Source organism: Lepidothrix coronata, unplaced genomic scaffold (genome assembly GCF_001604755.1).
Source record: "Lepidothrix coronata isolate B3197 unplaced genomic scaffold, Lepidothrix_coronata-1.0 Scaffold234, whole genome shotgun sequence".
Taxonomy (NCBI): Eukaryota; Metazoa; Chordata; class Aves; order Passeriformes; family Pipridae; genus Lepidothrix; species Lepidothrix coronata.
Genome location: NW_016690414.1, coordinates 1,095,716 through 1,110,543, shown reverse-complemented (window position 1 = coordinate 1,110,543; position 14,828 = coordinate 1,095,716). Strand labels below are relative to the sequence as shown.

General features: G+C 43.3%; 1 protein-coding gene across 5 annotated transcripts in view; it reads left to right on the top strand.

The window, feature by feature from the left end:
- The first annotated feature begins 1,145 nt into the window (after positions 1-1,145).
- PLCB4 (phospholipase C beta 4) overlaps positions 1,146-14,828 on the top strand; it is a 187,242-nt gene continuing 173,559 nt past the window's right edge. For all 5 annotated transcript variants that reach the window (XM_017834556.1, XM_017834554.1, XM_017834555.1 and 2 more), the window contains exon 1: positions 1,146-1,183. The gene's annotated coding sequence lies outside the window, so the exon portion shown is untranslated. The remainder of the gene's footprint in view (positions 1,184-14,828) is intronic.

Here is a 14,828-nt window from a genome sequence, read left to right as displayed (position 1 = left end):
CCTTATTATGACTATCCAGTGAAACTATTTTAGATTTTCCTCCACTGCTTCTTCAGCTCACCCCAGATACCTTGTTCAGCTGTAGCTGCTGCCTCTCCTGTCCCTTCCCAGTGGTCGGCCATCAAGGCCCCAGGTGTCCAAACACCACAGTTCACTAACAAAGTCCAAGAGGACAGGCTGTAGGGGAAAATGGATGGGGAACCTGCCTCGGCTATAAAACTCAGCAGCAGTGTTTGTTTTTGTGGGTGTTTTACGCTTTTTGCTTGACGCGGAGGAAAGCATTTCTCGTAAAATCATGAGGGAAAACCGAGACCCGGCACGCGATGACAGCAACCAGGGGAGCACGGGGTGCTACACGGGCAGTGCGTGGCAGTGGTTTGTAGGCACTCATGAGCTGTGGGAGGGCTGGCCGGAGGACACCGGGAGAGGGAATCCCACACTCCAGACCGCCTGTGCGCTCATCTCAGCTTGCTTGAGCCTCCTCCAGGGCTCACTCAAGGAGCCCAGCTGCAATTCTGAGGCGAAGACTGCGAGACTTTGGGAACCTTCCAGCGGCCTCTGCAACATCCCCATTCTCCCCTCCGTCTGCGCGGAAGGCAGCAGGCCTGGCGGGAGCCGGGAGCACACACGGTGCGGGAAGAGAAGGAAGGGGGATTTCCTTCTCGCCCTTCCAATACCTGTAGTAAACAGCGGCTCGGCGGCGCGGGCATCCCCGCGCGCCCCGCACCCCTCACACGCGAGCGGTACCCGCGGGCGGGGCGGGGGGTGCCGGGGGAGCCCCGCGGTGCCGCCGCGCCCGGGGCCGCACGGGCGGAGCTCCGCGCCCGCGGCCCCGCCGCCCACTTGCCATGCGCTGCCCGCAGCCCTGCGCGGCGGCGGGGGGAGCCGGCGGCGGCTGCCCGGCCCGGCCCGGCCCGGCCCGGCCCGCCCAGCACAGGCGGCGGCCGTGGGGTTTCCCCCGTCCCTGCCGCGTCTCTCTCCGCGCTGCGGGGGTTGAGGCGGGCGCGGCGGCGGGGGGAGGAGGGAAAGGAAGGGAAGGGAAGGGAGGGGGGGAAGGAGGAGCCGCCGCCGCTGTGAGGCGGGCGGGTCGCACACACACAGAGACAGACACAGACACGGCGTGAGGAGGAGGAGGAGGAAGGAGGAGGGAGAGGAGGAAGAAGAAGGAGTCTCGGCGCCTGAGGTGAGGGCGGCGGGAGCGGCGCGAGCGGCGGGGCGACCATCGAGGCGGGAGGTGCGGGGGGGGACGGGGGTCTGTCAGCGGCTTCGCGCCCTTGGCCGGGGGGAAGCGGCGCTGCCCGGCCCCCCCCGCGCCGGGCCGTAACCTTGGGCTCCCCCGGCCGCGATGGACGGGCGCGCACATCCGTGTGGGGCGCGCTCGGTGTGCCGGTGTGGGACGGGGACGCGCGTGTGTGTCCGTGAGGGACATACGTGTGCGGGGGTGTGCACACGCATGTCCCTGTGCTCCCCGTGAGGCGGCTCCGTGTGTGGATCCGTGTGTGGATCCTTGTGTGCGTGTGCGCGCGCCGGGGCGATTGGATTCTTCTTCCCCTCATCTCCCTCGCTGCCGTAGTTTCTGAGTGTATCCGGATTTTGTCAGTGCTGGGCGGTGTGACAAATGTTTCTGTGTAGTTAAGTATAACTTTCTTGCGGTGTTGTTTTTTTTTCTCTTCCTTTTTTATTTTTCTTTTTTTTTCCTCCTTTTTTCTTTCCCCTGGGAGTAGGGCAGGCTCACCTTTGAAGACTGTTTGTTTTCTTTCGTATATATCCAAAGGTCTCTGGGAATACAAGTGCTTCTGTTGCCTCCGTCTGCGTGGTTACAATTTACAAGACGTTTTTAGTGGTGGTTTTCAAAGCAAGGTGCAAAAGCTGTGTTTCCATTTCCATTCCATAGCCATTCCAAGGCTGTGCACCGTATTCCATGCACGGCTTTGAATTATGTGCAGTCAGACACCTGTTACTTAATCCTGTTTATCCTTTCCAGTTACAGTTACCCAGCTTTGTCTTCCTTTTTTAATGTCTCAAAATAAATTACGAATACTCTTTCATGCTGTCGTGTAGTAGGAACCCAGGGATCTAACGCGCTTGTGAGGTACATAATGTGTGTTTGTTAGGTAACACTTTCTCAAAGGGAGATGGTTTTGGAAAGTTACAGAATAATCTTTGTCTCTGGGGGAGTTTATATAATGTTAAAGTGTCCGTGGGGATGCATCTGTAGGAAAGGCTGGTGGTAGGGGATGCACAGAATCCAAGTCTTACACAGTATAAATCTTCAGTAAAGCGCAAATCGCGCTCTCTCAGTACATAAATAACGTTTGTGTTTTTCAAACTTCGCTTGATGCTGCACCATGGAATTTTCAGTTTAATAAATTGGAGTTAATAAGGATACCAGAGAAAATGTTGCATTTTTGATTCTGCAACAGTATGGAGCAGATTCTTTGCTAACACGTTTTGTGTTGACGGTTGTGTTCTGTAGTTTACCTGGGCAGTTTTAGCAGGCTGATGGTAATACTCACTTGAGGTTGATTTCTCCAACTTCTGAAAGTGTTATATCAACAGTATTTGCAGGTTTTCACTGAATGCTACCTAATATTGCCATGAACCACAAAATAATTATTGTTATATGGAGCTGAGAAATTTTATATTGTACAGAGACAGTTCCTAAATACGAGTTGGGAACAGATTTATTCCTCTCTGCAACTCCTAACTTCATAAAGTAATTAAAAATAAATTACAGATCTCTAGGATGAGAATTCTCTTCCACAATTGTGCCTTCAAATGTCAGTTTTGATTCATGTCTTGATGATATCGCGAAAAACCAGGTATTGACATGAAAGTCAAACCTCTGGTGAAAATATAACTGCGCGTAGCTGTCAAAATAAAATGTGAAGATCTGGTTTGATTGCTGGCTGCGGTTACGTACTTGGTAGAGTAACAATGCCTTTTATTTTATAGACCTGCGCCCACGCACAGGAGCTTTGTTCTAAAATAGTGTTTTCTGTCATGAATTTATGCATAACCTTCACTCTCTGCTTTTTCTTAGTGTGCAGGGAAGACAGAACCTTGAGGGTGAAGCAAGAAAGACCAGAAGGGGCAGGAAGGAGAATTCATTTGAATTTCCCTTACTGACAGAGGAAATACATCTTTGTTATGTGTCACCCAAAATCACTGGTTGTGTTGCTTTCACCTTTTCTAAAACAATGGCAAGCTGTTTGGGCTTCTTATGTGCTGCTGACTTCTGTTGCAGACTTTGGACGTTTGTTCCAGTAATATCTGGCTCTGATGGTGAACTCGGGGCTACACTGAGAGCCTGTCAAGTGTTTGTTACAGCTGTGTAGGAACTGATGGCTTTATTTTCACCAGGTTTACTTATACTGTTTTGAAAACTTGTGGGGATATCTTTTCTGTGCTTACCGAAAGGACTTGTTTTATATTTCTTTTTTTTTTTTTTATCTTGTCATTTTTTGTGGTCTACTTGCATTGTTCAGTGGTTTGTTTCCTTGGTGGTTTAAATAGCTCAATTGCTCTTCCTTCCTGTTTGTAATTTGCCGAAGACTGAAGTCTGAAACTGCCGTTTTAATATTTTCCTTAAAATTGAATAAATCCCTTTTCCAGGGGAAAGGGAGAAAGGGACAGAGGAGTACTTATGAGAACCAAAACTTAATGCAGGCATCTTACCTAAGAGTGACTACTTATGAAAATTGGTACCTCATTGATTTCAGAGAAGGTTGCTTTCCTCTGTAGTTTCAGTCTTCTGTCCCATTAGATTTTGGGAATTGTAAATTAGTTTAGAAGTGAAATTTTCCAAATCATAAATTCTCTGGTTGGTTGTTAGTGGAAATCATTACGAAGGGTTGCATAAGCATTGTTTGTAGGATGGTGGATCAGTAGCCTGGGCTTAGTTCCATTCTCTAATAAATAGATGCATTGTGCTGCTTCAAAAATTGCAAAGTTGATGGCTTGAGTTCATTTACTAATTTTGCAAGATACGTAATACATCTGGTTTGGGGAGGACTCTTTGATGTCTGCAGGAGTTGCACACAGTGGAGCTGCTTATGATCCAGACTGTTAACTCTTCAGAAGATTTTTGATTATACTGTGTAGGACATCTTATTCTTATGAAAGATTCATGTGTAGCACCACATCAAAATTGCCTCTGTGCGGGCATCAAAGGCTCAAATCCACTTTATTCCGTGGGACTTTATGAGAGCAGGTTTTGTGGTCCCCTTGCTGCTGCAGGATGAGAGTGTGATTTTTGGACTTTGTCTTCCAAGGAGCTTTTGGACTTTGTCTTCAAACCCAACCTCTGGAGGGTTTGAATAGATGGGATGTCGATGGTGTAAACACACAAAATACCGTACTTTGCCATTAACCAGCTTGCTTTGCTTATGTCTCACTCTTTGAACAGTAAACTGTGAAAATCTGTTATATTGGTGCTCACCCATCTTTTTATGGTGGTGGTTTCTGCAAGTTTGGTAAATACGGGTCAAGAGACTTGTGAAACTGTGCAAGAAGATAGATTCCCAGACATTCTGGAATTCATTAGTTGTGCCTAGTAGTAGGTTCCATGTTCCAGAAAGGCATGCTAATGTATCTAGGTGCCTGGAACAGGGTGCCCCAACATGGGAAACAGCAGCAGAAGAACCCTTTCACAGGTGCTAATGCCGGGAATCCGCAGTTTTCAGGGCAAGGTGCTCCCGAGCAGCTCATGCGAGTCACAGAAATAGATGGTGCAGCACAACTGTGGCTTTGGAGATTCCTCTCCAGTGGATTTCTGGATGATGAGCTGTTGATGTTTTCCCTTTGAGGGCTCTTGGAGGAAAATCGATACTCACATCCCCTTCTTCTGGAGACCAACATCAGCTTATATAAGGTAGTGAAGTGCTGTGGTTTCTTTTGTCAGATTGCCTTACAAGTAATTCTACGTATCAAGAAGTCCTTAGTAAAGTTGTACCTGTGCAACAGCAAAAGAATCTTGATTTTTGGAGAAGAATGAAACAAGACCTTTCTCTTCCTCTCCTCTGGAGTGGCCGTTAGACTGGTGCGAAGTCATGCTGTCCTGTTTTCCTTGTTACTAGACTTGGATAAATGGTATTTGTATTTGGTTATAATGTTTCTTTTCACCTTCGGAGTTCTAAGAAGGACCAGGCAGTCTTCCTGTGGGAGAGAGCTGGTTCCTGGGGAGCAGTTAGGTTGCCTTGGTGTAGTGTATCTGCTCATGGAAACGGAGAAATACAAGGTATCCTGCTTTTGGGGCCACTTGCCTTTTTCATAGTTTAGGTTTCTGTGGCAGTTGCTTTGATCTCTCTGTGGCTTCCCATTCTTTTCCATTGCATGTTACTGGTGTGGAGCTCACTCTTGATCCTGTCCCTTGTTAATAGACAGCACGGATCACAAAGACAAGGGATATGGTGTGGAGCTCTTGTCCTTCCCTGTTTCATGACCACCTCATAGGTGAACCTGTAATCCGACTTTCTGCATTTGGTCCATGCTGCCCTGATGAAAAATCTACCCAATAACCAGTGAATGCTCCTAATTCCTGATGGCTTGTGTCTCACCTTTCTTTTTATAATAGCAAGGGATTAAAATGTGACTTAAGTAGGTGATTGGCAGCTGTCATACATCTAAAGTTCGAGCCTTCTTCCCATTTTATATGGAAGCTGTAATTGTGCCACCGTGAGGCCCTGCACTTGGGGAGCTAAGGGTGACTTGCTTGCTCTTTTCTCAGAATAGGAGCTTGTTCTTTCACAGGTAACAAAACCTGGGAGCTTTAGGCAAATGAGGTGAGACAGTCTGTTTGGAATGTGCTCTGTTGTAAGGTCTGTTTGCGGAGTTGTTGAAATTGGTGTCGCTGAAGTAACCGCCCGCCTTTGCCCTCTCATTTCTGAAGGAGCTGGTTCTACTCAGTTGACTCTGAGGATCTCAAATTGTAACTTTCTTTGTGAGCCAACCTTGCAGTTGGCAATTTTAGAAGACCAGGAGAAGATGTGTGACCTTACAGATGCTGGGTTCAAAAGGGATTGTTGAGATTAAATACCCTACATTGTTCCTTCTCAGTTGTTGTGCCGATAGACTGCTTACTTGAAAAGTTTTAATCTAGGCTTGGTGTTTGTATTCTGTTGTTTTTATGTGTAATATGAAGATAAAAAAATTGTTGTCCACTTCTCAAATAGGTATCTAAAAGCAATTTATGTCTGCAGTTAGTCTAGCCATAAGCCAGCTGAGAGATAGGAATGTATATTCACATTCAGAACTGTTTGGGTGCACTTTGGTAAGGAGGAAATGGGTATGAAGAAGATACTAAAGAGCAAGCTATTTATTCCTGAAGTTATAGATAGATTTCCTTTTCTAACAATTTCTACATTTAACTTGAGCACAGGCACTCCTGCAGACTGGAAGGAATCAGGAGCTCAGTGACTAATAAAGGGGGGCAAAAAGATTAAGGACTTGAAAGGTTAATAAGGAGCATCTCTTGGATTCCAGTGATCTAGAGTTTCCATGATCCTGTGAACAGTGTGATGTTGTAGAAAACAGCAAGTAATAAGGAAGTTCTATGAGATGTAAGCTGTGGTTTTGAACAAGACAAGTTGGATGAAAGAACTTCTGATACCAAAGTGGTATTTTTGCCTCCTTGATCTTTTAGGCCATTCTAAAACTCTGTGGGCTCCTATTTTTTTCCTTCTTGAACGTACTAATTTCCCATGCCTGAAATTGCCATGTCTCTCACATTTGCCTTTTGTTTTTCTTTCCTAAGCTTTTGGAGATGTTGGTTACCACTGTTGCTGTACGTGCTGTACTTGTTGCATGCACAGATCTTCTCTACTCTCCTCTTAGTGAGGATTTGTGCTGGATCCAGGATGCTTGTCTCCGTCTCTGCCATGAGACATCTGTACTGCTGCTGCTGCAGCTGCTGAAAGGAAACACAGGGAGGAAAGGAATTGATAGCTGTAGCAAGAGCCTATTTTGAAATACACAAATTAGGATAAACTGTCTTAAAAAAAACAACTGAAACCAGACACAAAAAGACCCAAACAATTTTGAATATTCATACCTTCATGGAAGTTGTGGGTTTTTTTGTTTTTTTTGGGGGGGGGTTTGTTATGTAGACATAAGGACATGTCTATATAATTTATACAGAATTCCTCTCAGGAAAGGGTGAGTTGATATGGAGTATGAATGCCTTATTGGGAAGTAGGAAATAAGTGGTTACTTTGGCAAGGCTACCATGGTCTGTTGAACCAAAATGAAATGATGTAATTTTTTCTATCGAGGACCGTGATCAGGGAAGGAAAAGCACTTCTGAGGAAGGAAGGGGGAGAGGCTGGTGAATTCCCAGTAGGTTTGTTTGCAGGGATGACAAGGAAGCATAACTCTGTTAAAGGAGAGGTTGGGTGGCATGGTGTGCTGATGAAATGGACTGTGTATTTCTGCTAAACCTTGACTGCAAGGCGGACAGGGGCTGTTGGATGATTTGATTTTACTATTTGTTTTTCAGATATAGTTCTTGAGGATTAGTGCAGATTAATTGGGAGCTCTGGTGGATTTGGAGAGCTGCGCTGCATGTCTGACATCAGCAAAGAATAGACTGAGTAATTATTGCTTTCTGGTCTTTCAGTCTGTGTTATTTGTGTGCTGCTTCCCTAGCAAAATATGCCTAGGAATAATTGGCATACATTAAATGACAAGGAAAGATGGAATGTGATTGCAGGTATATCAGAGCAGATTGCAAATGAGGTGCTGCAGTCTGGCATAAGAGCTGGGAGTTGCAGGGAATGTGAACACTTTGGCATCCCTGCCCGGCTTGTTGTTTTCACATCGGAAATCTCCTGTATCCGTGGATGCTGCAGGTGCAGGGAAGCTCTTGGAAATTCCCCTCAGCGTGTCTGCCATCCCTCACATGATGTGCTTATCTGCTGTGATTGGTGAATTCCCAGGCTGGAGCAGAAGGTGGGGGCTTCAGGGGGCGGCGGGGAGAGATGTGACCTGGGAGGATGATTGAGGGCTCAAATAGGGCAGGCGGAGCGGGGAGGGGATTCAGCTGCTGCTCCGTGTCCCGGGGGTGGTGTTGCCATATTCTCCAGGCACAACAGCTGAGGCTCTGAGACCCTGCCAGGCTCCTCTGCTTCCTCTGAGGCTGGGAGAAGTAGCCCCTGCTGTACATCTACATTTCCCCTGGGGGAGGACTGGCGGTCCTGGAATGTCTCTGCTGCAACTGAACTGATACAGTGATTTATTTATTTTTCCCCCAAGTCCTTCAAATCTGGCAATATGTATCAGAGTCTGGCTGTTCTTTTTGCTGATGCCCTGAGTTTTGGCTGTGAAATACAACACGGTAGCTTTTTGAGGACCTGTGACTGTAGCAGGTGGCAGAGAAGAGAAATAGCTTCTCAGAAGACCTTGGCTCAGGTCAGAACAATGAGGGCAAAGTTTTTTTAGTTGTACAGATTGTTGTTTCCCTGCATTCAGATATCATGGGTATGATTTTGCTAACCTCAAGCAAACCTTTTTCTACTTGGATGGTTCCTAAAGTATTATGTATGTTTGGCCTTGTGCACTTTTAATTTTTTTTTTTAACTTCTTTTTCTTTACAAACTGAGAAAGTGCTGTAATTGGCTTATATGCCAAGCCTGGTCAACAGACATTGATAAAATAGTCTCCTTTGAGATATCCTAATGAGAGCATAAGCATAGAAAAGTCATAGAAAAATAGTTTATAACTGTGTGTCTTCATACAAGAAAATTACTTAAATTAGTCTTTGCATCAGGTAATGAAAGTATTGGCAGTGCTATTAGGGAAGCGATTCCATCTCTTGCCCTGTGGAATTAATGACGACTGACACCTTGGAAGAAGGAGATGATACTTTACTGGGCTTGCTCCAGGGAAAGTTAAAAAGTTGGTGTAGTGCTGGTGGACTCAGTAACCTGTATTGGTGCTTTTGTGGATGGATGTAGGGATTGTGTGCGTAGGGGAGAGTGCCCCAAGTGTCTCTTGTGGCCTTGGCTGTTACTGATGGTCACACACTTTTCTGGATCGAGCAGGCAGTGAAGATGGAGAGAGGCTCGGATGGACGGGAAAAGGAACCAGCAGTGTCAGTCTTCTGCTTCTTGATTTTTGTCTCTCCGTGTGATCATTACTGGGGAGAAATGTTGAGTGTTGTTCCTATTGCATGTTTTTGTTCGGTGTGTGTGGAAGGTCTTCAGTTCTGCTGCTCTGGTTGGGTTCATTTAGGAGAATTCTTACTAATGAAGGCTGTTCTGCGAAATTGTGGTCCCTGTGTGGAGAGAGGAATCACAGCTCACTTAGACCTTTCTCTGGTAGTCCAGATCAAGTATAAAAACTTAATAATTTCTCTGCTGCATCTTCATTTTCAGTGCTGATTCTTTCACTGACTTGCAGCCTCAGAAAAAAGATAATGTGTTGGTTCTTGGCTACAGTGACAGTCTACCAGTTGATTTATTCAGGGTTTTTTAGGGAGGGATTTTTCCCTTTTTTTTTCCCATAAAGTTTTGTTTTTCTTATTTTTAAAGATTTTTGTTTGTTTGTTTTGTGCAGATTCCTGTATGTTTGTTCCTTACAGCTTTCCTGTGGTGCACTAAAAGCCTCGTGTAACAGAATTTCATTTCCAGATATGGGGAAAATCAAAAGTATATCCTTGCAGTAATTCTTTGTTGTACAAGCAGGTATTATTTTGTAAATGTTTTTTGTATTTTAAAGCACATGAGGTGAAAACTACTTTCCATGAGCAGCTGTGAATTGGCATGAAGCAAGTTACTTCTGAAAAAAAAAGTGATCTTTATTGCTGGGGATTGTTTTTTTAAATGATGCCTGTGACACTTTAGTTTTCAAAACTAAATCAACTGAATCAATCTACCAAGAAATACATACTCTGATTTATATATCTTTGATTTAGTTATGCTCAGTTTGTAAACAGTGCCCTGTAATCTTCCCTGATCTCATCCCGCTTTCATTTCTAATTTATCCTTGAAAAGGCACTGCTCACTGTAATTTAGAATAACCCTACAGTAGAACAGCTGAAGATTAATATTGTGGAAACAGAGATCTAAGTGCAGCTCACTTAGATATTTGACATGCTAAAAACATCTATTGAATTGATGTGAAATTATGTGCAAAAACGCACAGGTAGTTAGTGGTTCAGGTAATTTTGGATCATCCAACGATTTATACAGTGAGCAGTTTTCCGTGATTCAGGTGCTGAGCAATGCGGTGGTTACTGTGAAAACAGGAAACCAGGTTTTGATATTCACAGGTAGAAGTGGCAGAGGGATTTGTATTGCTGTGTTAACAGTTCCATTATGCAGTTTTAGGGAGCTGGCTCCATCCCTTTGTAGCTTTAGTGTCAGAATGTTTGCTGTGTGTTGTCATTCTCTTGTTTTTAAATGGAACTGTTTTCTTTACAGGAGAAAATAAGAGTACAAGATACGACAGATTTTTTTTCCAGTCATGTGAAATTACATTATCCTTTTTGTGAGTTTAGTTTTTGATTTTTTTTTTTAAATTTTCACAGAATCAATTAAGTTGGAAAAGGCCTCTGAGGTTGAGTCCAACACCACCTTGTGAACTAGACTGTGGCACTAAGTGTCACTTCCAGTCTTTCCTTAAATGTGAAATTTTAACCAAAACTTGGATCTTGAAGGTGCTTCTTTGCCTGGTTCATCTGAAAGATCTGTGGAAGTACTTCTTCAAAGCATTAATGGAAGTAATTATCAGAGTAAGGTGTCAGTTTGGTGGGGTTTTGTGTGTGGGGGTGGTTCGGTTTGGTTTTTTTTTAAGAGCTATAAAATTATATACCTAAAAATTCTAAAATTGTAGACCTGTGGTGTTTTTTCCGGTGAGCTACATCTCTTCCTTTAAAAGTGATTTGTAATTTAAATTATAATCACTTTTCTGGTAATATTGCTTGATTTTATAAGCTGTTACCTGAAATCTTTCAGTTACTGAGAAGCCAACTCATCATTTCAATTAAAAGCTAAGTGCTTCTGTATACATGAAGTACAAATAAATTTATGGCCTCCTTTCTCTTTGCAGAAGTTGATGAAAAGGTCATACTTCTCAGTTAATTTTAAATCAAGCAAAGGAATTCTTATTTAAAGATGATGAAAAGTGGATGAATCTTTTCTTTTTTTCCTTCCATCTCTTCCTGCTGTTATCACATCTTGGGTTTTAGAAATTAAAGAATGTTGTCATGAGGGCTTTGGCAGGGGATGTTTTGCTTATCTGAGTGGTCTTCAGTTCAGCTGGTAATTAACACTTCTCTTAATGACTGAAACATAATTTTTACAAGCGCTGGCTCTTCATGTTCAGCAACATCCATTGACAGAGTGTGGGTGTTGTAACCCGAGTCCATTTGAGCCTTGTATCTCAAAATTCAATTTAAACTCGTTGTGCCTCATCTAAGGTGCCTTTTGGAAAGTTGCTGCAATTTATTTGTTCTCTCTTACTGTATTACTATTGTGACTGGGTTCATGCATCTGCAGTTTTATCGGGGATGATTCATAGGCCAAAATGGTGTTTTTCCACTTAGTGGTCTATTCCTTTCATTGTAAAAAGGGAAAATAATAGGGGAAAAAAAAGCTGTTCTATCTGACAGATAATTGAATAGCTTCTCTTTCTTTCTTTCTTTCTTTCTTTTTTTTTTAATCTTGAAATTTGACCTGACAAAAGAAAGGTAATGAGAATCTAAATAGTGTCAGGACTGACTTGGTGGGGGATATGGCACCTACAAGAAATAAAAGTGACCCGAGTACAGCACGCTGCAACTGCACAAACCCAGCCCTTGAGAGCTGGAGATAGGATTAAATCAGTTAATCTGGCTTCAGAACTTTATTTGACAGTCCCCTATTGGCTTTATATCCAGTGGGGCTCCATTTATTCCTTCCAAAGTGAAGTGTGTGTCCACAGAGTTGTCTCAAGCCTCCTAGTCTGTGAGATCAGATGCCAATGGCTGCACGTTTTTCAGGATGGAGAGAGATTGCTGGAATTTTAGGTGACCATGTTGAGATTGATATAATTCCAGAACTAACTTTTAGCTCAGTTTCAGCAGAGCAAGGAGTGGCTGTTGGGACACCTTAGATCCTGTAAAAGGGATGATGCTGTCCCTGGGTTAGAATACGTGACCTTTTAGGACACAGGAGGGGGAGAGAGTCCCAGCCTGAAAGCTCTTTCTTTGTTGCTTGATTCTGGTTTGGTAATTCCTCCATCTAAACGCCTTCTCCCCTCCCCTTATCTTTTGGCTGTAGTGGACTTTTAAAGTTAGATTTCTTTGTTCTAAACCAGGACTCGGGTTAAAAGCAGTAAGACACCCCCACACACTCACAGTGTTCTGATTAAGGTATTTTTTCAATACCTGTCTTAAATGTCCTGATAATGCCTGATAGGAAGGCTCATTGCCTTGTGAACAGCCAGATCCACAGCAGCCTTGAGCAGTGCCCACCAGAACAACGTGAATTCTTCTGGCCTTGAAAGTATGAACTGAGGTACAGCACAATGTAAATGTCAAGTCAGGAATGTTAGGTAGGTTTGGTACGATCCCTTAAGGATTCTTTGTTCATGTCCTAAATTGCAAGGTTTCTGGGGCAGGGACTCTTCCTTGCATTATTTATGTTATGGCATTTATTACAATGCAGTTTTCGTTATTTTTTATTTAACCTGGTTGGTGATACCTCAGGTGGGAGAATACACTGCAACACAACATTTTTAATTAGAGTGTATGTACAAAACTGCTTTATGCAGGTTAAAAACAAATGTCATCCATGTTGCTCAGTTCAACGTGCTGAAGCACCTGAAGATATAAAGCATCTTTCAGACAGTTCAATCTTTTTATTTTCCAATTGAGGCCTTTTTTGGTGTGTTAAGATGCCTGCACAAAAGCCTGCAGCCCACACGTTGGCGACAGGGATTCTGGTCCTTTACTTCATGACCTTGACTTGCAAATCAAAATGTAGCAAATCAGGGATATGGACATTCCATCCCAGCACAAACTCCCAGGAGCGCAGATGGGTGGATGGATCAAGGCATTGCCTGTGCTGCTTAGACTGACGTGTCATGCACTGTTAGAGGCCATTATCTTTAATACCTGTGTTATGCAACAGATCCAGTTTTGATTTGCAGCCCAGAAGGTGCAAAGTTTCGGTTGTAGAAGTACAGTCTGACACAGGGTGTTTCTCAAGCAGTCTTTTTGCCTATAGTCTTTGACACCAGTCTTCCAGCAAAGATGACAATGTGCTTCTTAGTGTTGTTTCTAGGTTTGAGGATTCCCTGTGTAAATCTTTTTAAGTCGGAGCATAACTCAGGAACGCCCTATTTTTTTTTGGCAATGGTATGGAGATAGTCTGAATCAGCAAAGCTTGCTTAAAGGGACACTCTCCAATCAAAACCATATGTATATATAAAAAAACCATTTTTTTTCAATGAATTGAAGTAGTTGCAGACATCAGGCCTACCACTGAAGGTTTTAAAACTAATTTATACGGGTTGTGTCATTTCTGTTTCCTCTCTCTTTCTTTTAGTTCTGTGGAAGGCAACAAACAATAAACCCTGAACAAGCTCATCTGCACAGTTGGATGAGAAAAGAAATAGAAGAGACTGAGCAGAAATTGCAATCTTACAAAGCACAGATCTAGAAAGGTGTTTCAGCTATGTTAAAAATTATTTGATGCTTTGCAGTTTTACAGGACTCAGTGATCTAATAGTGGTTCTGGAGTCTTTTTTTTTTTTTTAGGCGTTGTACGTATTTGTTGAAAATGCTCCTTCACCCAAAGAATTTATAACACCAGGGTAGGAGGAGCCTAGAGCTGAACACGATATTTAGTATATAGGCAACAGAATATGCGTGTGAAGCATTTCCAGCAACATGTGGTTGAGATCAGCCTAAAAATTCAAGCTGTACGTTTTAATAATTTTCAATCAAGTGGCACTTCCAAGTTATCGACTTCCCTTCAAGGTGTAAATTTTTGTATTGAACAAATTAGTCCTGGCTGCCATCAGAAGGGATTTGCTTCAGTGCATCCTGAGGCATCAGGCCCAGGATGTTTGCACAATGAGGCTTTGTAAACCTCCATTGGAGATGTGTAATGCTTTGATCTCTTTGCTGGACAAATCAAAATTAAACTGATGTCTCCCCCCCCTTTTTTTTTTTTCCCTTGGGAGAAACGAGTGGACAGGAAATCTGGGCAGCCCTATCATATTTTGCCCCAAGAAATTGCACTGGTTTAAAAAAAGAGGCATTGTACTGGCAGCTTAATGTTTAAACTGGGTGTCAAAACGTTAAGGCAGAATAATGCAAACCAGTAATGCAAATGGTTTTCTTGGGTGGATTTCAACTCCTGTTCTAGTATCTGGTAGAATATGTTTACTTTCTTGCAATGAAACACCACGCTATTTCCATCCCAATAATGCCACTTTTAGCCAGCTGGTTGCAGCCAGGTTCAGAGATAGTAATCAAAATTGTTTTGAAATGTATCTCCGTTTATTACAGTGCAAACTTTTCTACTTCATATTATTCAGTGACTAAACATGTTTACTTTGAACAGAGTATGTGTTCTAGGTGGATAGAAGCAAACTAAAAATGTGTCTAAGCCAGTTGTAATTAAATTTCAGCTCTGTACATTTTGTCAGGACAAGAAAAGCTGCTGGCATTTAAACCTTGCAGTGACTACCAGTCAGATTCTCCCATGGAATTAAAACAACTTGGAAAGCAGAGTGAGAAAAGGGGAAGAGAGATTTGTATGAATTAAATGACTACGGCCTGTGGCTTGCCAGCCTCTGTTGCTTTTGTTGATAGTGTGTGGTTATGTAAACTTCTTCCCACC